This window comes from Hyla sarda, chromosome 9, assembly GCF_029499605.1.
Source record: "Hyla sarda isolate aHylSar1 chromosome 9, aHylSar1.hap1, whole genome shotgun sequence".
In the NCBI taxonomy this organism is placed as follows: Eukaryota; Metazoa; Chordata; class Amphibia; order Anura; family Hylidae; genus Hyla; species Hyla sarda.
The window spans coordinates 29,965,752-29,992,045 of NC_079197.1; the positions used below are offsets into that span (position 1 = coordinate 29,965,752).

At 43.1% G+C, this 26,294-nt stretch overlaps 1 long non-coding RNA gene across 2 annotated transcripts in view; it reads right to left on the reverse strand.

Annotated features, from left to right (window-relative positions):
- Positions 1-6,315: 6,315 nt before the first annotated feature.
- The window catches only part of LOC130291229 (uncharacterized), an 88,282-nt gene continuing 68,303 nt past the window's right edge, over positions 6,316-26,294 (reverse strand). For both annotated transcript variants that reach the window (XR_008847833.1, XR_008847832.1), the window contains one exon: positions 6,316-6,480. This is a non-coding gene — a long non-coding RNA (uncharacterized LOC130291229). The remainder of the gene's footprint in view (positions 6,481-26,294) is intronic.

Below are 26,294 nucleotides of genomic sequence, written 5' to 3' on the forward strand. Positions count from 1 at the left end.
AAAACTTGCAAATTGTTAAATTCAATTTTGAACTATTGTCTTTCATATCTTATCTTGTATTTAATTGTCATGACATTAATCTTTTTTTTTTCCCCCTATCATTTCAGATAGATGGAGGGTATGCAGAGGATTGTGGGAAATGAATCATTTGTTCTAAAACAGTATAATTGACATTGGTTAAGATGCTCTTTGGAAAAAGGAAGCAGCATTTAGGAGAATCTCTCCCGATCATGTTATACTCAGGTTATCGTAATCTCATGTAACATGACATTAATTTAATAATTCCCTTCTCTAGTGTCTGTGTCAGATGGAATAAATGTTTGATACAGCTGGTGACAGCTTCTGAGCTTGACAAAATGTTGCCCCTTCTCATTACAGAACGAAACTTTGTATCTGCTTTTCGCTTTATCAGACAACACCCAGCATTTTAATTATAATCCTAAAATTCGGTCACATTACAGGTTACACACAGTAGTGGTGCTAGTTAGTTAAAGGGGTACTCCGGTGTAAAACTTTTTTTTTTTAAATCAACTGGTGCCAGAAAGTTAAACAGATTTGTAAATCACTTCTATTAAAAAATCTTAATCCTTTCAGCACTTTTTAGGGGATGTATACTAAAGAGAAATCCAAAAAAGAAATGCATTTCCTCTGATGTCCTGACCACAGTGCTCTCTGCTGACCTCTGCTGTCCATTTTAAGAACTGTCCAGAGCAGCATATGTTTGCTATGGGGATTTTCCTCTGCTCTGGACAGTTCTTAAAATGGACAGCAGAGGTCAGCAGAGAGCACTGTGATCATGACATCAGAGGAAATGCATTTCTTTTTTTGGATTTCTCTTTAGTATACAGCTTCTAAAAAGTACTGGAAGGATTAAAAAATTTGAATAGAAGTGATTTACAAATCTGTTTAACTTTCTGGCACCAGCTGATTTAAAAAAAAAAAAGTTTTCCACGGGAGTACCCCTTTAAAGGCTATGTACACCTTAGCCCAATTTTTTTTTTATTGCTTCAGTGTGTCTAAAATAAATATTGAAGAAACTTTGGAAATAGTTAAAGGGGTTATCCAGGAAATTTTTTTTTTTATATATCAACTGGCTCCATAGAGTTAAACAGATTTGTAAATTACTTCTATTAAAAAATCTTAATCCTTTCAGTACTTATGAGCTGATGAAGTTGAGTTGTTCTTTTCTGTCTAAGTGCCCTCTGATGACGCGTGTTTCGGGAACTGTCCAGAGTAGACGAAAATCCCCATAGCAAACCTCTTCTACTCTGTGCAATTCTCGAGACAAGCAGAGATGTCAGCAGAGAGCACTGTTGCCAGACAGAAAAGAACAACTCAACTTCAGCTGATAATTATTGGAAGGATTAAAGGAGTACTCTAGTGCAGAGTATTCCTGCTCCGTCCTGCCTGGGCTGCAAAAAAAATGAAAATGAACCATCACTCACCTTCTTGGGTTCCCTCGGAGCGCCACTACAGCTGATCGGTCCTCCGGTCCATCTCCTTCATACTTCCGGGTGTAACAAAGCGTCACATGGCGCTCAGCCTATCATGGGCCGAGGCTGAACATCGCGGCGGCCGGCGATAGGCTGAGTGCCATGTGACGCTTTGTTACACCCGGAAGTATAAAGGAGATGGATCGGAGGACCGATCAGCTGTATTGGCGCTCCGCGGGAACCCGGGAAGGTGAGAGATGGTTCATTTTCATTTTTTTTGCAGCCCTGGCAGGACGGAGCAGGAATAGTCTGCACCAGAGTACTCCTTTAAGATTTTTTTTTTTAATAGAAGTAATTTACAAATCTGTTTAACTTTCTGTAGCCAGTTGATATACAAAAAAAGTTTTTTCCTGGAATACCCCTTTAAGATTAAAAAGCAGTTGTGTGTATATGGCTGTATAGTCAATTCTTACCCTTAGGCCACGTTCACAGGCCATGAAATTCCCCTTTCTGCAGAAATATAAGATCAGTCTTAGGGTCTATTCACACGGAAGAATTTCCACATGCGGAATTCCGCACAGATTCCGCCTCAAATTAAAGCCCAATACACTTCTATAGGATTCAGCACAAAATCCGCACAAGCCAGAAACCACCCAAATAAATGCGGAAGCGGAATTGGTGCGGATGTGCGGAAATTCTACTGTGTGAATGGACCCTTAGGCTATGTTCACACTACGGAATGTCCGCACGGGAAATCTCTGTGCAGACATTCCCCAGACTGCAGGCGCCAGCACAGTATGCCTCGTAGACAGCTATGCGTTCTGTGCGGTGTCCACAGAAAGAATGAACAGGTTAATCCTTTCTTTGGTCACGGAAAACTGAATTTCAGTGCCGGAAACATCTGGCATGGAAATTCCACACATCTGACTAATCGGTGACCGATAGGACCACTCAGAAATGTGCCATCTCATAGACGGCAAAGCATTTCCTTACGGAATCCGCAAAAACATTGAACATGTTCAATGTTTTTACGGACGCCAGAATCAGGATTTCCACCGTGTGCACAGTGCAGGAGAATCCCATTAAAATCAACGGGACTCTGCTGCAGCGGAAATTCTGACGTATGAACATGGCCTCTGGGTATGTTCACAAGGCAGAATTGCTGTGCGGAATTCCACAGAAGAATTCTGCAGCAGCAGAGTCCCATTGATTTTAATGGGATTCTGCTGCACTGTGCACATGGTAGAACTTCTGATTCCAGCATCCGCAAAAACATTGAACATGTTCAATGTTTTTGCGGATTCTGTTAGGAAATGCATTGCTGTCTATGAGACAGCACATTTCCGAACGGTCCTATCGGCCACCAATTAGTCAGATGTGCGGAATGTCATTTTACGCCCATGTGAATATAGCTTTATATTTTGCAGAATTCGGTGTGGAATCCCATTAAAGTCAATAAGGCTTGAATTTTGGTAAAATTTTGTGTTCTGAAAACAGAAATTCTGCTGCTATTCTACCCGAATTCTGAAAATCCACTGTGCAAACATTCCCTAAGGCTATGTTCACATGGCGGAAAATGAGCAGAATTTCACATTTCACACATTTGCATGTTCCGCCAGTGCTAGGACCGTTCGGAAATGCACCATCTCAATAGACTGTGATGCATTTATAAACAAAATCCACAGAAACAATGAACTGCGTAATCCGAATTTTATGATGTACACAGTGCAGCAGAATCCCATTGAAATCAATGAGACTCTGCTGGAGCGGAAATCCTGAGCAGAATTTTTCTGGCGGATTGGGCTTGGAATTTCCGCTATGTTAACATGATCTAGAGAGAAATTCCTCCAGGAACTGGTGCTTATTTAGGTTGAATATCAACAGTCCCATTGATAATAGGTTTTTCCATGCAGATTCCGCCAAAAGTATAAACATGTTCACTCTTCGGCCATGTTTACATGAAGGAATTTATTAGCTTAATCCGTGTAAAAATTCTGCTCAGAAATCCCTTTTCCGTTGCTTTCAAAGGGATTTTACTGCAGCGTACACACGGAGGAACGGGACCATGCGCTCACGGCCAGCGTGTGCGGCCGGAGCGAATAATGTAACAATAGTCTTCGGGCGGAATCCGAATCTTTTGAACTAAGCAGCAGAATCCCAGAAATCAATAGGAGGCTGCAGCAAGTGATTTTACTCTGAATTTTCTTATGGAAATTCCTAGGGGAATCTATGTAGTGTGAACAGCGCCTTCCAGTGAAACATGAATTTCAGAAACTTTGAGCCAAAAATATATACTTTTTTAAATGAACCTGCTTGGGGAAAATTAGCATGCCAATGCAATTAGATAATGGGGCCACAATTACTAATTTTTAGGGGTTATAGGGCTAAAATATTCTGAAAAACTGCAAGATCACCATACCCTTGCCCCTCCCTTAGAAGGTAGCGCTCTGCTGCTATTGGTTGCAGAGCACTGACATCATCACTACCTGCATATTCCAAGCGCCCATACAAACTAAGTAAATTTTGCTCAGAATTACTCTGATTAGAATTCCGCTTGCAGCAGCCTCCCCTGGAAATGATGCCTAATGGCTGTGTGGGCATTAAAAGGGTATTCCGCCCCTAGACATCTTATAAGATGTCTGTTCTCGGGGGTCCCATTGCTTGGGACCCCGCAATCTCCCTGCTGCACCTGGCATTCATTTAGAGCATCGGGTGCCGCGTCGGAGGCTCGTGAAGTCACGGCCATGCCCCCTCAATGCAAGTCTATGGGTGGGGGCGTGAAGCAGCCAAGATCGCAGGGGTCCCCAGCGGTGGCACCCCCGCGATCAGACATCTTATCCCCCTATTCTTTTGATAGGGGATAGGATGTCTAGGGGCAGTGTACCTCTTTAAGTGCTGTCCCGTTGATTGCAATGCAGTGTTGGGAGGATTCCGGTAAAAGAATCAACATGTTCATTCTTTCGTCAGAATCTTAATTTGCATTCGAAATTTCACTAAGAAACATGGGCCCTAAGTGCATGGTTGGCACATACACATCTATGTCCTTGGTTGGTAATAGTTGGTGTCTTATTGAGCCATCTAAAGCATCTGGTATGAGGCTTGTTCAGAAAGTTATGTCTATACACATCTCTGCACAGTAGGTGGTTGTTCATATAGATCCCAGTTCAACATTTAAAAATAAGGAGAAGGTTCAGTCCACTCTCCTTCATAGATTAAAGAAATGCCTTTTTTGTTAGCCCCAATATTGTTTGCATTGTTAGTAACAGCTGTTTCATACAGTGTTACAAGCAGTCATACGTTTTACACTAGTGTTGAGCACGAATATTCGAAATGTTAATTTCTACCCCGCATATCGGCACTTCATGATTTTGCGAATATTTAGAACATAGCCATATATATTCGTAATGACGAATATTAGTTTTTGTTTCTTCTTCACAGTACACATCACGACAATGATGTGTACTGTGTAAATAAAAAGTGATCACCCCTCCCTGCTTCCAGCTTGTGGTCCAAAGACGGCTCCAATATTATTTACTGTGTGAGTCAGTGTGGAGCGCGAATATTTCGTACATGCAAATATTCGCGAATGTCATCACTTCCAGAGGACACTGATCCCTCCCTTCTTTTAGGTGAAAGACATAATCGCGCATGCACACTATGTGAATTTCATTATGAATTTTTGCATGGAAAAAAAAGGGACTGAACATAGCGAATATGCGAATTTCATGAACATAGGACGAATATTTGTCCATATATTCGCAAATTCGAATATGGCCCCTGCTGCTCATCACTATTTTACACCAGATTATTTCATGTTGCACTATTTTACACCAGAGTATTGCATGTTGGCTATTTAAAGGGGTACTCCGCCTCTAGACATCTTATCCCCAATCCAAAGAATAGGAGATAAGATGTCTAATCGAGGGGGTCCTGAAGCTGGGACCCCCACGATATCTGTGCAGCACCCGGCGTTCATTTAGAACGTTTGCATTGAGGGGGCGAGGTGTGACATCACAAGGGGCGTGGCCGTGATGTCACGACCCCCGCGGCCCGCTCCAAACATAGAAGAAAGGTAATGGAGCACTCACACTGCGACTTCTGTATGGAGGCTGGAGGCTGGCTCTCAGTCCCGGTCTTCCATGGCGGTGAGGCGAAAGGTGTAACGAGGGGAGCCTCAGACTCCGGCCGTCTGAGGCTCCCCTCGTTACACCTTTCGCCTTCCCGCCATGGAAGACCAGGACTGAGATCCAGCCTCCATACAGAAGTCGCAGTGTGAGTGCTCCATTACCTTTCTTCTATGTTTGCTACAGATCTTAACAGTGTATTACACACGTAGAGCACCTCCAGACACTACAGCTCCTTCCGATCCATCTTCCCATCCTAGGTGTAACACGCTCACCTAACGGGCAGTATTCCGCAGGTCGAGGTTCACACTGCACTGAAAGGGTAGAGTACTGGTGTCGTTTCCGTTTTCTCTGAGAATTGGATTTTACCCCTTTAATTGAATGACTGGCCACTCATAGAGGAAGTCCTAAGTGGGGAGATCTCTTTTGTGTAGAGATATGAAACTGTCCTGATGTGACCCTTTAAATTTCATGAATGGAAAACGTGTATATCATTTTGCTCTGTAAAATTTAATGCAAAATGTTCAGAGGCCCTTTAAATCTAGGAACACATTTCCCTAGGTGCAGATAATAAAAAGTTATGACATCAGGAAAGCTCCTGGGGAATTTACCTAAATCTGTATTTGATGGCACCGATTCGCACCAATATGCATATTCAGGGATTCTCTGCAACCGGTTCTGTAAAGAAGAGGTTAAGTCTAAATAATACATCGAGCACCACGAACACAGAAGCAAGAATTCTTTGTTAGGCAGATTTATTGACACAGACAAATTTATAGGTGTACGTTACTGCATGCCTATAATCTACAAGACAACATATCGTTCTGCCAAGCTCTCTGTGCGCGGTGCCCTCTCTGAAGTTGTCACGTGGAAGGTAGAACATCTGGAAGCCAAGGTGGAACAGCTGATGTTTAATGACTCTCCTGTAAAAGAGAAAAAAAGAAAGGAAAAATTAATGGCACGAGACTGTGAAAATACCGATTTTTATGGTGAGAAATCAGAGATGGTTGTAAGTCAGAAGTTCATAGTCCTATCCTCTATATAAGGTGAAGCATCAGGATAGGCCTGTAATAATGATCTGTGTATAAAGGGGCCTGCTGCTCATCCATGCAACCGCTCCACATGGTCCCGAGTTACCTTCCATATAAAGTTTTCTACAGCTCCTACTCCATGCTATGTACATCTGTACATTATGTGTTACCTCTTCGTAAACTGCAGGGTATCTAGGCTTATCTAGTATATTACTGCTTGCAGGATGTACAAAGAACTTTATTACCTATTGTGAAAAAATATTTTATGCATTTTAAAGAGCATATCATTGCATGCGTTTTTACCTTATGGGGTAGAATGCGGTTTTGGAGCCAAAGTGGAAACTTAGCCTAAGACATATAAGGGCGCATAACAACTTGCAGCTTTCACAGATAGACAAAACAAGCCCATATGTGGTAGCCAACTGCATGATTTTGCCAGTAAAACCACAGATTTAGGGCCCATTCATACAGCGTAATTCCGTAAAAAGGCGTCTCAGAAATTCCAGTGCAGCAGCCTTCTATTGTTTTCAATGGGATTCTGCTGCACTGTGCACACAGCAGAATTTCCATGCCAGAAAATTCTGTCACGGAAACACAAATTCTTCACTCCACTAAAAGCATGAATATGTTTATTCTTTTAGCGGAATCTGCTCCGACATTGAGCTGCCGTCAATGGAGATGGCGAATGTCAGAGCGGTCCTAGTATTAGAGTCAGTGCCTGCTGGGCACAGAATGTCCACCCAGAATCTGCTCCAACATGCACTGCCATCAATAGAGACGGCGCATGTACAAGCAGTCCCAGCACTAGAGTCAGCACCTACCAGGCACAGAATGTCTACCCATAATCTGCTCAGACATGCACTGCCGTCAATGGAGATGGGCACAGAGGAAGCTCTTTTCTTTTTGAATTTCTTTTCAGTCTGACCACAGTGCTCTCTGGTGACACCTCTGTCCATGTCAGGGACTGTCCAGAGCAGGAGAGGCTTGCTATGAGGATTGCTACTACTCTGGACAGTTCCTAAAATTGACAGAGGTGTCAGCAGAGAGCACTGTGGTCAGATAGAAAGGAAATTCAAAAAGAAAATACTTTCCTGTGGAGCATACAGCATCTGATATGTACTGGAAGGATTAAGATTTTTAATAGAAGTAATTTACAAATCTGTTTAATTTTTTGGCACCTGTTGATTAAAAAAAATGTTTTCCAGAGGAGTACCCCTTTAAACAGGTGACAGGTTCTCTTTAAAGTTGCACTCTTTTGCTATGCAATACCAAAGGAGCACCTTGTAGATACTGACACACTAAGGCTATGTTCACTTCCGCAGAGATTCTTGAATTTCGCAGCCGTATTCCTTTGGCAAGAGTTCTGCATCTTTCAATCATTTGCGGAATGAATAAAAAAAAGTACCTTTATTCTTTGTAAAAGTTAAATTTCATGCGGAATCCACACAAAATCTGCATTTAGCTGAGAAAAAAAGCTCCAATGACTTCTATGGACTTCCGTAGCCGAATTCCACAAAAATATAAGAATAAGACATGACTTTAGCTGTGGAACGTGAATAGGACTGCAAAATCCAAATTGAAGAGAATAGGCTTTAAACACGTGCAGAATTTCCATGCGGATATTAATGCATAAATCCATGCAGAAATTCTGCTTTGTGAACATAGCCTAATGGGTCCCAAAGAACCAGAAGAAGACGTTCCCATTCACTGCTTTTTCTCTGGTGTCCCCGTAAAACACCATGACCATGGCATACGTATCCAACTTGTAACCTCAGTCTAAAGCAGTGTTTCCCAGCCATGGTGCCTCCGGCTATTGCAAAACTACAACTCTCAGCATGCCCAGACAGCCGAAGGCCAATAAATCACTTTTCTTTGACCATTTCACCAAATTGGCGATGGAAAGTCTAGATACGACTATGGAATCCATAATGTGCTTCTTTCTTTTTTTTTTTATATATATTTTTATTGAACAAATTTTCAAAACAATAAACAGAACATAAGAAATAAGGTGGATTCACAGGAATCCACAAGATACTATTATCCTAGAATAAACTCCCCCCCCTCCCCTGGACCCATACATCAGATTCATACCGAATCCCGCTTCACATGTGAGATCTTGAAGTCAATATGAGTCCGAGGTAGTGATAATGTAACACTCCATGTAATATAAAAGCACACAGAAAACCTTCTGCTTAACCTCGCCGGCCCCATTCCCCCTAACAAAAGAGAGAATTAGCACAATAATCGACTTTAAAAGTAAACAATAAGTGAGTGCTCCCCTGACTCCCAGGAGATCCAACGCGCAGGATCATAGGATCCCAACTACTCAGGACTGTTAAGGTTAGAAAGGAATTTTTAGTAATCCGGCAACCGCAACGCTCCTAGGGAGCCTTTCAGCAATTCCATATTGTACCAAGTGGTATATCTAAACGGCCGTACTATGGCTGTGATCCCCTGAGAGTCATAGTGAGTGACAATAAAGGTTTTCCACTTTTGAAAAAAGCGTTTTGTACCAGTTTCAGAGTGTCTCTCTGCATCCAAACGGTCTATGTCAAGGAATGCTTTTAATTGTGAAATCAGCATGGGTAAGTCTGGTGTAGCTGGCTCAAGCCATTTAGCAAAAAGACATTGCATAGCCACCAGGAGGACCACATGAACAAATCGTGGCAATCTCTCCTCCCCCTCCCCTCCCTCCTCCGGTGGACGTAACTGATGGAAAATGAGAGAGTGTGGTGTAAAAGGAATCTGCGCTTTCCAGTGTTCCCGTATATACGATTGCACTAGACGCCAATAAGATTCTGAGTGAGGGCATTCCCATATCCCGTGGTACATATTTGTCAACGGTGCTTTACATTTGGGACAATGTGTAATCCTATCTGGGAAGATGGAGAGGGCAATATGTTAAAACCGTATAAGGCCGCGTGTGCAACCTTAAAGTACGTTTCCCTCCACCTTTCGTTAATTACATTATTCCGTACCGCCACCCATCCCTTCAAAATCACCTCTGTAATCCCTTCATCACCTGTCCATCTCTCCCAGGTTTTGAACACACGTTTAGGGTCAACCTTCAGAAAACGATTTCTAAAAGCTGCATATAAATCTGAAATCGACCTCCTCTGGGCGTTAGTGCCTATGAGTTCGTCTAGGATATGTGTCGGGGCCTTCTTTGCCAAGTTGTGAAGTCGAGACAAGCAGAATGCGTAGATTTGATTTGCAAATAGTGTGTGTGAAGGAGGGAAGTCATACGTAGTAAGCATTTCACGAGCCACCTACGGTCATTTATGTGTATCAGTCGCCCTACTGTACCCACCCCTTTAGAGAGCCACTGTCGCATCCAAGGAGAGGATCTACCCTGTGGGAACACTGGGTGACCAAACAAGGGCATCCGCTATGATAAAAGGAACGGGAGGCCAAAGACCTTCCTCACTTCCTTCCAGGTCACTATCATATCACGCAATAAAATGGAACCCTTAATCCCTGTCGGGAGTTTAGCATAGGCAGTATGTAGCAGAGCCGGTAAGGACCATGGGGCAGCCAACGCTTCTTCCACTGCAAGGTTGGAAAAAAAGGTAGAGGAATGTAGCCAATCTAGGGCATGACAAAATAAACAGGCCAAATTGTAGCCTCTTATATTCGGGAAATGTATCCCCCCCTCGATTTTACTAAGCATGAGTTTTTGCAGCGCTATACGAGGTCGTTTATGTGCTTCTATCTTTATAAAAATTTACATGTGCAGTAAAACACAGAATTTATCATGTAAAATTTTCAAATAAATGTGAATTTTCTGCAACTTGAAAGGTTTAAAAATCAATAATACTAACACTTTTGTTTTGATCGCTTTGGTTCTCACACATACTGTACAGGACGGCCCTCCGCCTGCACCATTCAGTGTATAACTAATCACCTTTCATTTCCCCGGACTGGGAATTCGCTCTGCCAAACTGGGGCAGGGAAGAGGGAGCGACGTGGACAATTTGCATTCTATATACATGCAGTCATTAGAATAGGTAACTCCTTCAGGACAAGACCAGGTTACACAGGAGTGTATGTGATCAGAGTCATCTATACTTGTCTGGAGAAATGAATGTAATGTGTCATCTATAAACTCCTGTACATCTCCATATATATATATATATATATATAACATAGATAAAAAGACATGTCAATTGCTGGAGATTGCAAAGAGGCATCTAAAGCATTCTCAGGCTGTGAGAAACAAGATTCTATGGTCTGATGAAATGAAGATTTAAGTTTTTGGCCTCAATTCTAAAAATTACGTCTAGAGGAAACCGGGACCTGCTCCTCACCTGCCCAAATATCTCCAAAGTGAAGCATGGTGGTGGCAGAATAATCCTGTTTTTTTTTTTTTTGGTGGCTGGGACAGGAAGACTGGTCAGGGTTAGAGGAAAGCTAAATGGAGCTAGGTACAGACATAGGCCCTGATTTACTAAGAGTGGAGTGTAGGTTTTGTAGTTTTTTTTTGCTGTTCTGACCTTTTTTTTCCATGGTATTCACTAATTTACTCCGCTTTTGGAAACTTTTTTCATGCTTTAAAGTGTAGGGTTTTCTTACCAGAAAATTTACATGATTTTCAGAGTGGTTTTTAGAAAAGACGAGTGATTTTGGATGAAATGTAGGGAACACGCCTCTTTTCCCAAAAACCCCACATATATTTTGTTGGTGTTTCTGATTCTGTAGTTTTTAAACAGAATTTAGGTGCACAACCCGACAAAAAGAGTCGGAATACTGTTAGTAAATAAGGGCCATAGTTGTTACGGTCACGGCAGGTGGTAGATCTTCTGGGCCTGTGTGGATGATGACGGGAGCCGTGAGAGGGAGCAGAGTCTAAGGTGCCGCTGGTTTTCACCAGAGCCCGCCACAAAGCGGGATGGTCTTGCTGTGGCAGGCGGCACCCAGGTCTCTACCCCTGGCTTGACTCGTCCACACAGGTAGCTGGGATGAAGCGTGGTACAGATGGATAAGGACTAGACATGGTCAGGATAACTGAAGGTCTGGGCAGGCGGCACAGTAGCAGGGTCAGGTCACCAAACAAGGATCAGGTACACGGATAACCAGGAACACAGTAGCTTTCTCTCAGGCACTAGGGCAACAAAGAGATGACTCATGGACAAGGCTGCATGAGCAGACGCACCAATCACCTCCCACCACCACAAGGAGGGACACCCCCCTTCCCCTGAGAGGATTTCTAACACTGTAAGCTTGGAAAGAGGGATTTTTACAATATATAGGTGACATAGGCATAAAAAGGAACATGGTCAGGATTAGGTACTGAGTAACATATTATTTTTTTCATTTTTTTTGTGGTATTTGGCAGGTACACTTTAATGAAAGTGCTTCAGACTGGGCCAAAGGTACTATGATCCTATGTAAACAGCCAAGACAACACAGGAGGGGCCTAGGGAAAACTCTGTGAATGTCCTTGAGTGACCCAGCCAGACCCGCTGACTTGAACCCAAATTAAATATCTGTTATGATTCGGCTATCTGGATGTGGATCCTCTGTGTCAGCGAGGGATTGGCGTGGACCGTGTCGGTGGACCGGTTCTAGGGTTGCTACTGGTATTCACCAGAGCCCGCCGCAAAGCAGGATGGTCTTGCTGCGGCGGTAGCAACCAGGTCGTATCCACTGGCAACGGCTCAACCTCGCTGACTGCTGAGAAGGCGTGGGAGAGAAGGACTAGGCAGAGGCAAGGTCAGACGTAGCAGAAGGTCGGGGCAGGTGGCAAGGTTCGTAGTCAATAGCAATAGCAGAAGGTCTGGAACACAGGCTTTGGACAACACTAAACGCTTTCTCTGGCACAATGCAACAAGATCCGGCAAGGAAGGGAAGGGGAAGTGAGTTTATATGGACAGGGAGCAGGTGGAAGCTAATTAGACTGATTGGGCAAGGCACCAATCACTGGTGCACTGGCCCTTTAAATCTTAGAGAGCTGGCGCGCGCGCGCCCTAGAGAGCAGAGCCGCGCGCACCAGAACGTGACAGCCGGGGACCGGGACGGGTAAGTGGCTTGGGATGCGATTCGCGAGCGGGCGCGTCCCGCTATGCGAATCGCATCCCCATCGTGAATGTCAGTGCAGCGCTCCCGGTCAGCGGGTCTGACCGGGGCGCTGCAGAGAGGAGAACGCCGCGAGGGCTCTGGGGAGGAGCAGGGACCCGGAGCGCTCGGCGTAACAATATCCCTGAGAGAGATATGAAAACGTCTGCCACCGACAATTCCCAGCCAACCAGGCGGAGCCTGAGATGATCTGCATAGAACAATGTCAGAAAATCCCCAAATCCATGAGTGAAAACCTTTTGGCCTTCTCCCCAACAAGACTGGAGGCTGGAATCGCTGCCAAAGGGGCTTCATCTAAGTCTTAGTAAAGAGTCTGAATACTTATTTCAATGCAATATTTTAGTTTTTCCTTGTCATTATATAGTATTCAGTGCAAGATGATGTGGAAATTTTGAAAATTTATTTATTTTAGCAAAAGGCCACAACATACCAAGATGGGGAAAAAGTGAAAGGGTCTGAAGACATTCCAAATGCTTAGTATCTCATGGACATGCATAGTATCTCAGTATCTCATAGACATGCATAGTATCTCAGTATCTCATGGACATGCATAGTATCTCAGTATCTCATGGACATGCATAGTATCTCAGTATCTCATGGACATGCATAGTATCTCAGTATCTCATGGACATGCATAGTATCTCAGTATCTCATGGACATGCATAGTATCTCAGTATCTCATGGACATGTATAGTATCTCAGTATCTCATGGACATGCATAGTATCTCAGTATCTCATGGACATGCATAGTATCTCAGTATCTCATGGACATGAATAGTATCTCAGTATCTCATGGACATGAATAGTATCTCAGTATCTCATGGACATGCATAGTATCTCAGTATCTCATGGACATGCATAGTATCTCAGTATCTCATGGACATGAATAGTATCTCAGTATCTCATGGACATGCATAGTATCTCAGTATCTCATGGACATGCATAGTATCTCAGTATCTCATAGACATGCATAGTATCTCAGTATCTCATGGACATGAATAGTATCTCAGTATCCCATGGACATGCATAGTATCTCAGTATCTCACGGACATGCATAGTATCTCAGTATCTCATGGACATGAATAGTATCTCAGTATCTCATGGACATGCATAGTATCTCAGTATCTCATGGACATGCATAGTATTTCAGTATCTCATGGACATGAATAGTATCTCAGTATCTCATGGACATGAATAGTATCTCAGTATCTCATGGACATGCATAGTATCTCAGTATCTCATGGACATGCATAGTATCATAGTTACATAGTTAGTATGGTTGAAAAAAGACATACGTCCATCAAGTCCAACAAGGGAATTGAAGGGAAGGGTGTAAGGGGATAAGGGAAAGGGATATAGTTTTATAATTCTGCATAAGCATTAATGTTATTTTGTTCCAGGAATGTATCTAACCCTGTTTTAAAGCTGTTAATTGTTCCTGCTGTGACCAGTTCCTGAGGTAGACCGTTCCATAAATTCACAGTCCTCACAGTCTCAGTATCTCATGGACATGCATTGTATCTCAGTATCTCATGGACATGCATAGTATCTCAGTATCTCATGGACATGCATAGTATCTCAGTATCTCATGGACATGCATTGTATCTCAGTATCTCATGGACATGCATAGTATCTCAGTATCTCATGGGCATACATAGTATCTCAGTATCTCATGGACATGCATAGTATCTCAGTACCTCATGGACATGCATAGTATCTCAGTATCTTATGGACATGCATAGTATCTCAGTATCTCACGGACATGCATAGTATCTCAGTATCTCATGGACATGCATAGTATCTCAGTATCTCACGGACATGCATAGTATCTCAGTATCTCATGGACATGCATAGTATCTCAGTATCTCATGGACATGCATTGTATCTCAGTATCTCATGGACATGCATAGTATCTCAGTATCTCATGGGCATACATAGTATCTCAGTATCTCATGGACATGCATAGTATCTCAGTACCTCATGGACATGCATAGTATCTCAGTATCTCATGGGCATACATAGTATCTCAGTACCTCATGGACATGCATAGTATCTCAGTATCTCATGGACATGCATAGTATCTCAGTATCTCATGGGCATACATAGTATCTCAGTACCTCATGGACATGCATAGTATCTCAGTATCTTATGGACATGCATAGTATCTCAGTATCTCACGGACATGCATAGTATCTCAGTATCTCATGGACATGCATAGTATCTCAGTATCTTATGGACATGCATAGTATCTCAGTATCACACGGACATGCATAGTATCTCAGTATCTCATGGACGTGCATAGTATCTCAGTATCTCACGGACATGCATAGTATCTCAGTATCTCATGGACATGCATAGTATCTCAGTATCTCATGGACATGAATAGTATCTCAGTATCCCATGGACATGCATAGTATCTCAGTATCTCATGGACATGCATAGTATCTCAGTATCTCATGGACATGCATAGTATCTCAGTATCTCACGGACATGCATAGTATCTCAGTATCTCATGGACATGAATAGTATCTCAGTATCTTATGGACATGCATAGTATCTCAGTATCTCATGGACATGCATAGTATCTCAGTATCTCATGGACATGCATAGTATCTCAGTATCTCATGGACATGAATAGTATCTCAGTATCTTATGGACATGCATAGTATCTCAGTATCTCATGGACATGCATAGTATCTCAGTATCTCATGGACATGCATAGTATCTCAGTATCTTATGGACATGCATAGTATCTCAGTATCTCATGGACATGCATAGTATCTCAGTATCTCATGGACATGCATAGTATCTCAGTATCTCATGGACATGAATAGTATCTCAGTATCTTATGGACATGCATAGTATCTCAGTATCACACGGACATGCATAGTATCTCAGTATCCCATGGACATGCATAGTATCTCAGTATCTCATGGACATGCATAGTATCTCAGTATCTCATGGACATGCATAGTATCTCAGTATCTCATGGACATGCATAGTATCTCAGTATCTCATGGACATGCATAGTATCTCAGTATCCCATGGACATGCATAGTATCTCAGTATCTCATGGACATGCATAGTATCTCAGTATCTCACGGACATGCATAGTATCTCAGTATCTCATGGACATGCATAGTATCTCAGTACCTCATGGACATGCATAGTATCTCAGTATCTCATGGACATGCATAGTATCTCAGTATCTCATGGACATGCATAGTATCTCAGTATCTTATGGACATGCATAGTATCTCAGTATCTCATGGACATGAATAGTATCTCAGTATCTTATGGACATGCATAGTATCTCAGTATCTCATGGACATGCATAGTATCTCAGTACCTCATGGACATGCATAGTATCTCAGTACCTCATGGACATGCATAGTATCTCAGTATCACACGGACATGCATAGTATCTCAGTATCTCATGGACATGAATAGTATCTCAGTATCTCATGGACATGCATAGTATCTCAGTATCACACGGACATGAATAGTATCTCAGTATCACACGGACATGCATAGTATCTCAGTATCCCATGGACATGCATAGTATCTCAGTATCTCATGGACATGCATAGTATCTCAGTATCTCATGGACATGCATAGTATCTCAGTATCTCATGGACATGTATAGTATCTCAGTATCTTATGGACATGCATAGTATCTCAGTATCTCATGGACATGAATAGTATCTCAGTATCTTATGGACATGCATAGTATCTCAGTATCTCATGGACATGCATAGTATCTCAGTATCTCATGGACATGAATAGTATCTCAGTATCTTATGGACATGCATAGTATCTCAGTATCACACGGACATGCATAGTATCTCAGTATCCCATGGACATGCATAGTATCTCAGTATCTCATGGACATGCATAGTATCTCAGTATCTCATGGACATGCATAGTATCTCAGTATCCCATGGACATGCATAGTATCTCAGTATCTTATGACCAGAACATGTAGTTCTGGATTTGGATAAAAGCAGATCTTTGTACTGAACAAACCCCACTGACTTGCCCAGTCTTACTAGTTAAGAGAGCCTGGTCTCTTTCATAGTAACAGATCAGTTGATTCTGGGCAAGGAATATCTGTACCAATAAATTATACGTAATTATTTGTTTCTGGATAGTTGTTATTGGTAAAATTTAGAAAATTTTAAGTTGGAAACATACCTGTTAGGATTCGGCAGGCTGGATGTGGATCCTCTGTGTCAGCGGGGGATTGGCGTGGACCGTGTCGGTGGACCGGTTCTAGGTTGCTACTGGTTTTCACCAGAGCCTGCCGCAAAGCGGGATTTCGCTTGCTGCGGCGGTAGCAACCAAGTCGTATCCACCGTCAACGGCTCAACCTCGCTGACTGCTGAGAAGGCGTGGGACAGAAGGACTAGGCAGAGACAAGGTCAGACGTAGCAGAAGGTCGGGGCAGGCGGCAAGGTTCGTAGTCAATAGCAATAGCAGAAGGTCTGGAAACACAGGCTTTGGACAACACTAAACGCTTTCTCTGGCACAAGGCAACAAGATCCAGCAAGGAATGGAAGGGGAAGTGAGGTTATATGGACAGGGAGCAGGTGGAAGCTAATTAGACTGATTGGGCCAGGCACCAATCACTGGTGCACTGGCCCTTTAAATCTTAGAGAGCTGGCGCGCGCGCGCCCTAGAGAGCAGAGCCGCGCGTGCCAGAACATGACAGCCGGGGATTGGGACGGGTAAGTGACTTGGGATGCGATTCGCGAGCGGGGGCGTCCCGCTATGCGAATCGCATCCCCATCGTGAATGTCAGTGCAGCGCTCCCGGTCAGCGGGTCTGACCGGGGCGCTGCAGAGAGGAGAACGCCGCGAGCGCTCAGGGGAGGAGCAGGGACCCGGAGCGCTCGGCGTAACAATACCCATTAGAGACATGTCTTAAAGGGGTACTCCCATGCTCCAGCTTTTTGAACATTTTGTTCAGAATACATGGCGCGGGCCGCCGTGATCGTGACATCACGGCCACGCCCCCTCCATTCATATCTATGGCAGAGGGTATGTCAGCCGTCACGCCCCCTCCCATAGATATGAATGGAGAGGGTGCGGCGTCACTATCACTGCTACCGGAACCCTGAATTTGTTTAGATCACTGGGTGCTGTGGGAGATCGTGGGGGCCCCAGTGGCATGACCCCTGCGATCAGACATCTTCTCCCCTATCTTCTAGATAGGGCATAAGATGTCTAGCAGCAGAGTACCCCTTTAAAGCTCCTAGATTCCATGAAAAACCTGTAACAGGCCCCACTTACCATGTCCTTTTTATAAGTACTAATCTCTCCATTTGGGTCAGAAATATGTTATGTGTCCCCTTAGGCTTCTAGGTCTGGGTATGACTGCATGTTATACCCCTTATGCCTGTTCTTATTTTCAAAATCATAAGCTTCACCCATATGCTTTGTTTTTAGCTGCTAAGGACATTGTAAGGTGCTCTACATATGTAGTTATCCCATCTTCAAAGATAGTGGGGTTCATTACCTAAGGTTTATTTCTGTGGTTCATCAAATATAATTTCATATGTTTTTTGGGAAGCAAAATGACCAATAGTGTGAAGGCAGCTGCTGGCATTTTCCCTTTACGCTGACCTATTGACCTATCAAAACTGCTGACAGGCCTAAATAATTATCAGTAAGGTAATGGAATCTATACCCATGCTTTAAGTTATGCAGTCTGCATGACCAAGAAAACTGCCTTTTAATGTCCTGTCTGCAGGCTCCTAAAGTGCCAAAGAGGCGGGATCTTCTCCTTCTGGTCACTGAGCTCTAGACAGTTCTAGTGATTTTCAGACTGAACACTACAGCTGTCATGTCAATCATGGGTGAGAGGCAGGGCCAGGAGGCTCTCATTACATGAAGCTCGGTGCCCAGAAGGAGAATATGCCTCCTCTTTGACACTTTAGGAGCCAGCAACAATAACATGAAAAAGCATTTTGCAAACAGTTTTCTTGGTAATGCAAGCTATATAACTGAGAGCACAGGTTTGGATTCTCTCCCCTTCTTGAGGGCTTTTAGGACTGTCGACGGTTTTAATTCCCTTCAATGCTGGGATAACTATTGAACTGTCGTTTTAATTCCCTTCAATGCTTAACTATTGAACTGTCGTAAATCATGATAAATAAAAAAAGCTCAAACACTTATACAGTTAAAGGAAAACTTTAGTGGTCCCCTATGCAGGCAGTCCGCATGAAGGGAGCGTTCCGTTGACACATGACATGGCGGCTGATACGCTCTCTCCATGTATCTCTATGGGGGGCATGTTGGCTGCCGCGTCATGCTGGGGACAGACATGCCCCACTCCTGCGCACTGCCAGGGCTCCGTACAGGAGATCGCGGGGGGTCCCAGCAGTCGACCCCCCCCCCCCCCCCCCGGATAGAAAACTTATCCCCTATCTACCATTCAATACCATTCAAAAATAAATTAATGTAGTGTAAAAATACTTATGGTTGTATTATGCAATGTCACATTTTAAAATGCATAACATAACATTGGAATGAAAATGAAAATATACAAAAAAATTAAAAATCCTTTTTTATTTTTTCTTACATTTTTACGCCATCGGAAAGGTAGTACAAACATTGTGCCAAAATGTTCATGTAAACACGAGTATGAGCCTATGAAAATGTCCTGTAACGTAAATCCAACAAAACGCCCCCACTTTTGCAAAACTGGAGTGCAGTATGTAAACTTTTGCTTTTTTTTTTAATATTTGGTGTGAAACTCTGTAAAAAGAGGCAAGAAAATTGCAATAATTTTTAAACATGTTCCCCAATGTTTGAAGCCGAGCTCTACTTTGGGAAACATCAGTATTGTATAGAACTGTATACAATGTAACTGCTAGTATGAGATAATGGTGCTGTATGAAAGGGAATCTGTCTGCTCTATATGATGCAGAGAGCTGACCACAGCATTGGATAGCTTATAGGGCAGTAAATTGAAAGACGCTTTTGATGAAGCCTTGTTGTGGCACAATTAGGTGTCAAAGAGGCAGTGCCAAGCAGTTGAAGTGCCCCAGCTTAGCACATCCCCTTGCACTTACTCCTCTCCCTGCTGTTCCTTGACTGATGTGCATTGCTGATGTCCTGTGCCTGCACAAAGATTGTCTAAGGGCCCACAACCAGAGATCTCATTGTGCTATTGGTATCCATTGTGCAGGATTTCAGTACTGGGCTTGGTTTCTAGCTGAGCCCTGTACACCAGTCAATGTGTGGCAGGGAAGGGAGGCGGAGCCAGAAGTTGTGTTAAGTTGCAGCATCATATACTGTACAGCAGACAGATTCCCTTAATGTTCTACTCCATCTCCCCTTTTCTTATGGTTAATATGAAGCTTTATAGTGTTTACAGAAACTATTTTGGAAGGGATGCAAAAATGTATTGTTTATAATTATTAATATCTAAAACTTCCCATATGTTTTATTTTTGTTTTACAGATAAGGAAGAAAAATCTGTAGCTGTTTTTAGACTTTCCAAAAATCCTTAATTTCATTTTTTCCCCTCATTTTATAATCCTAAGATTACAGCCCCATCATTCTTATGTGGTTGCTGACAGGTAGCACTATATAGCAACTCTGACTAATTATTGTGGAACTGACCAGTACTTAGAGTAAATGAGCTGTAGCAGGAAATGCTTTGTAATAAATATGTTACATTTACACTTAACATTGACCTCTTGCCATCGGAAACTGGATTTTCCTCGCAGGGACTGGTGGAATAGGTCAAAAGGTGGAGGAGTCGACGTATAGGGAGCTGTGTGCAATACATTAAATTGACTTACTATACCCAAGCTGTATTTATAGAGGAGGTATTAGTGCTCCGTTCTCTGGTCCATAGCAATACCAGAGTTATTACCTCAGAGCAATGACTTGGAGGATTAAGAGGTATTTATGGCGAATGTTTAATGGACAAGGGAACTTGATACCAGCTTCATATATTAAACTACGGGGGAGAAAAATAAATAAAGACACAATGAACTTCAATTATGACCTAGTGAACATGGAATTCTACCATCTGGATTTCATTTGGTGTATATTTTTTTGCAATGAGCAAAATGAGTAAATTAATGAGGATGTGAAAGTGGAAACTGCTTTGTGTTAGACGTGCAAAATGGATAAGGTGCGAGGTGATAACTTCCCGTATTAAACATTGTAATATAGTAATTAGCCAAGAACATTGGGATTGTTATTCTACTTCGGCTCAAATGATTCACTTCTCAGGATGGTGACTGGATCCCTGGGTACTTAGTGGTTAGTTGGAATCATAGCGATGTATTGGTGGTAGAACAAATACAGTGTTCATTGTATCAGTTACCGCTATTTATCTGTTTGACTAATGAAGTCCTCAAGTTTACTCTGCAAACGGAGGACAACACACCCGAGGGATCTCGAGCTGACAAACAATGCCAGCTCACCAAGAGACATTGAATAAAGATGGTTGAGCAGCCAGCGTTTCCTCAGTGCCATCCGTCTCGGAGAGAACTGTGCTTCTTTTCTGTATACTTAACCCCTTGTTACTTTCATGGAAAAGAAGTTATGTGAGATAAGAAAAAAAGAGTCAGTTTTTCCAGGAACAGCGCCACTCTAGTCTATTGATTGTGTCTGGTATTACAACTATGTCCCAGTCCAGTGAATGGGCCTAAGCTGCAATACCAGATAACTCCTTACCAAAGGGGAAAAAAAAATTACATTCCTCTCAGATTTAGACTTCTCTGCCTATTCTTATGCTCTCAAACTCTTTGGGCACTACTAAGAAATATATATATATATATATATATATATATATATATATATATATATATATATTGAGATCTCCAACGTGCAAACACTCATCTTGTAGATCAACACTTTTTAAAAAAGTCTATTGCAAGGTTCGACCATTGTGCCATGGGGTCACATCAACAATTAGTGGAATTTTTGTGTGACCCTTTGCTTCCATCATTTGCACATCCCCTATGTGTGACCGACGAGTGAAGGGTTTTTAGCAAATCAACACAAAGCGATCCTCTCTTGAATGAGCAAACCTGGTACTATTACACAGGGCGACATCTTGTTCAGCCAATAATCTTTCTGTAAAATGGGGCCCAATTTCTCTGTTCATCTTACAACATGGCTTCCAATATACATTAAAGATCTTTTTATCAATTGGATACACAATGACACTGACAGTATTTTTTAATAGTGAGAACAGCCAAAGTACTGTGCCAGAGATTCACAACCTGTGGCCAGTGCCTAATGGTTTCTGCGTAATAGAGAAAATTGTGTTTCTTTGTTCTGGAAATCACTGGGAGGTACAACTTGAAGACCATCATTGATGTTATCAACGGGTCAAAAGATGGATATCCTTTTAAAATAGCAAATATGAATCATGGTTTCTTTAAAAAGTACCTTACAAGATAATACAAAATACAGCAAAAATGGCCTATAGAAATGTATGTTCTATAGTCTATGGATGATGGACCTCCATGATTAAGGTAATCTCCTTTAGCACTTTTTCTAAGGAAATCTAGGGCACCTAGTTAAGGTAGAACAGAGTGTCTATAGGCCTGTCGGGGGGGGGGGGGGGGGGGGGGGGGGGGGTCATGCCCAGTAGAAGACCCCTGTATAAGTAGAGTATATTGGCCATTTGTTTTTAATAGTACATCAGAGCGTTCATATATCTCCGGCTTCCCCATATAGATGCATGAAGGAGGCGTGTCGACCCACAATTTGTGCACAAGGAAAGATGGAGGGCCACGCAGAAGATTGTGAGGCGTCCCAGCAGTCGGACCCCCCTGTGGTCAGACACTTTTACTCTATCCTGTCGATAGGGGATACGTTTTTCTACACTGGAGTACCCCTTTAATGATTACTTGTATTTGTAATGAAATAACAATTCTTGAACATTTTTGCTTATTTCTCTGTGTTGTGGCATCTCTCTGTCATCCATCTTAGATATGTAAAAATAAATTCACAACTGGATGTTACCATCTGGGGGGGAGGTGTGTCTACAAAGTCTAATACTGTCCAATTAGTGCCAGACTGTGAAACGATACGCCCATTTGATCGGGGGGAATGGTAACACCCAGTTGTCAATTAAGAGAAAGAAATAATAATTCAAAAGTGAAAAAAAAGGATAAAAAACCCAATGCACATTCCACTAAATGTCAGCCGTGTGAACATTGCCTTAGTATACAGCAGACTTTACTTTTCTGAAATTTGTACCAAAAATTGTTGTCCAGTGGTGAGAGAGTTCTGCCAGCTAAATGTGAAGCATCCAGAGCCCATAAAGCTTTTCAGCAGCTACCGTAATCTTTTACAGCTGTGGACCCAGGAGTTGGCGCTGTAGAAATAAAATGATACATACACATATTAAAATGACATCTTATATTTTATTCAAGGACCATGTAATTGTTCCAGGTCCCAAACATTGGTAGTCTGTCCTGTCGGGTAAAATTAAAAAGTCATAGAAAAGCCGGATTGTTCCCCGTCCCTTTTTCTTTTTAACATAATCTCCGTGCAGGTTGGGAAAGCAGCATAACCTGATAAATTGCAGATTAAATGACTGCCACACAGCACTTCAGTCCCCCTGCTGTTAATTTCACACGCTGTACAATTCACCACATCTCAAGCTCTGTCAATTCCGGCTAATGGCAGGAGGCAGTAAAATACTCCAGCCCTGACAGTCCCAGATCAGGGGCTCCTAAGTCCTAACTCAGGTGGACTGGGCTCATCACTTATGCACAAATCAGCAATGTGCCAGGGAGAGGGATTATGTCAGCTGACAGCACCGACATGAGCCGCAGATAGAAAGCGGGCCTGATGTCGGCCTGCCCTGACAGATTACACTGAGGTGCTGTGCAGTTTATAAGGAGCGTGGCATTTCTCCCCCTCCATGCCGACTAACACCCCGCCTGGGGAAAGCGTTTAAAATGCTGATTTCTCCCTTGGTTCCACCTGTAAATTCAACAATTCCTCAGAAGACTGTGAAGGGACAGGATAAAGTGCTTCACATCAGGGTTTATATCACCTCTCTATCTGTGCACAGGACTAGTAATGAATAGAGCTCCTTCCAGCAGAGGCCTTTTTCCATGTGTCTACACGCTTGGAACTACAGATGTAGCAGAGGGGAATCTGGCCTTTTGGAGTTTCTTTTGTTCGCCGTGATAAAAAAAGTGGTTCCTCAAGTTACGATATTAAAGGGGTTCTCCGGTGCTTACACATCTTATCCCCTATCCAAAGGATTGGGGATAAGATGCCTGATCGCGGGAGTCCCGCCGCTGAGGACCCCCGTGATCTTGCACGCTGGATCTTGCACCCCGTTTGTAATCAGTCCCCGGAGCGTGCTCGCTCCGGGTCTGATTACCGGCGACCACAGGGGCGACGGCGTGTGACGTCACGCCCCCGTGTGACGTCACGCTCCGCCCCTGACAGCTATCACGCCCCCCTCCCGAAGGCTTGCATTGAGAGTCGGAGCGTGACGTCACACGGGGACGCAGGCGTGACGTCACACGCCGCCCGCCCTGTGGTCGCCGGTAATCAGACCCGGAGCGAACACGCTCCGGGGACTGATTACAAACGGGGTGCCGCGTGCAAGATCACGGGGGTCCCCAGTGGCGCGACTCCCCGATCAGGCATCTTATCCCTATCCTTTGGATAGGGGATAAGATGTCTAAGCACCGGAGAACCCCTTTAATTGGTTCAAGGACCACCATTGTATGTTGAAACCATTGTATGTTGAGACCATAACTCTATGAAAACCTGGTAATTGGTTCTAAAGGCACCAAAATGTCATCCAACAATAGGAAAAAGTGAGGATTAAAGAAAAATAAGTAGATAACTAATACAGATAAAGCAAATCCTTACATATAAAAGTAGGAAATATCTGCTGGGAGCTGTAAATCACTGTCTATGTCAGTGTTTCCCAAGCAGGGAGCCTCCAGCTGTTGCAAAACTACAACTCCCAGCATGCCCGGACAGCCAAAGGCTGTCCGGGCATGCTGGCAGTTGTAGTTTTGCAACAGCTGGGGGCACCCTGCTTGGGAGACACTGGTCTATGTAGAGGACAGGAGCTTCTTCAGGGTCCTGTACAGTACACAGAATCCAAAAAAAGTAATGGAGTCGCCCTCACCTGGTGTCCAAAGGAGCAGCTAACCCTGGCACAGGTAAAGTGTACAGAACATGTAATACCTCCCTGTACTGTAGGGGGCGCTACCAGACACCAGTCAGTGCATGCACTTCAGTAATACAGGGGTTTTACCAGTGAATGCCCATTCTGATTGGTCGGTTCTTCCAGCCATTGACACGTGTCGCAGTTCTGGACTGTCTGTACATTGTATGTTGAGTCTGGTTTCAACTTACGATGGTCCAGAAAAGACCATTGTATGTTGAAACTATTGTATGTTGAGGCCATTGTAAGTTGAGGGGTCACTGTACTCAGAGTTTGGAAAACAGTTCTCATGCATTTCTATGGCAAAATACTAAGGGCGCAATATCACACCATCACGTTTTGCCTAATAAGGTCATGTTTAAACCGCGGGAAACAAGAAGAGAGGAAGTGGAAGCTTGGTGTCGCGCTACTGATGACTCGATGAAAGCTTCCACTTCCTCTCTTCTTTTTTTCCCGCATTGTTACACGCTGGTGGATCCAGCACGGGAAGCCGCGGCAGCTGAACTCCATCCTCCTTTCGTCATATGTGTGTCAGTGTTGTGCCTGGATTATAGTTTTTTCATCAAGGATTCTTCACAAGGAAGCGCTCCTGTGTACTTTATGTTTACACAGCGGAAATTTTGCGGAATGTCCACGGGCAGACATTACGCAAATAACGGGCTCCGGCACGACATGCCGGCACTAGGACCACTTGGAAATGTGTAGTCTCCATAAACAACAATGCATTTCCAAGCAGATTCCGCCTAAAAAAATTGGCATGTCAATTCTCTCGGCGAAGCCCAAAATTTGCACAGTGCAGTAGAATCCCATAGAAATCAAATCCTGCAGGAAGGACCTGTCAATCAACTAAGAATGGCCCATACAGGGGATCTTTAAAAAAAATACCAGAAATGTACCAATTTTTCACAATATTTTGAAGTTTTTCACACAAAAAAATGCTGCATGAATCAACAAAGATTTACCACTAATATAAAGTACAATATGCCATGAAAAAACTATCTCTGAATCGCGACACTAAGCAAAAGCATGTCAAAGGTATTACAACTTAAAGACACACATGCCAGATTTGAAAAATTGGGCTTGGTCATTAAAGGGGTACTCCAATGGAAAACTTTTTTTTTTTTATCAACTGGTGTCAGAAATTTAAACAGATTTGTAAATGACTTCTATAAAAAAAAATCTTAATCTTTCCAGTACTTTTTAGGGTCTGTTTCCTACAGAGGAAATGGTTTTCTTTTTGGAACACAGAGCTCTCTGCTGACATCATGACCACAGTGCTCTCTGCTGACATCTCTGTCCATTTTAGGAACTGTCCAGAGTAGCAGATGGGCAGCTATGGGGATTTTCTCCTACTCTGAACAGTTCTTAAAATGGACAGAGATGTCAGCAGAGGGTACTGTGGTCATGATGTCAGCAGAGAGCTCTGTGTTCCAAAAAGAAAACCGTTTCCTCTG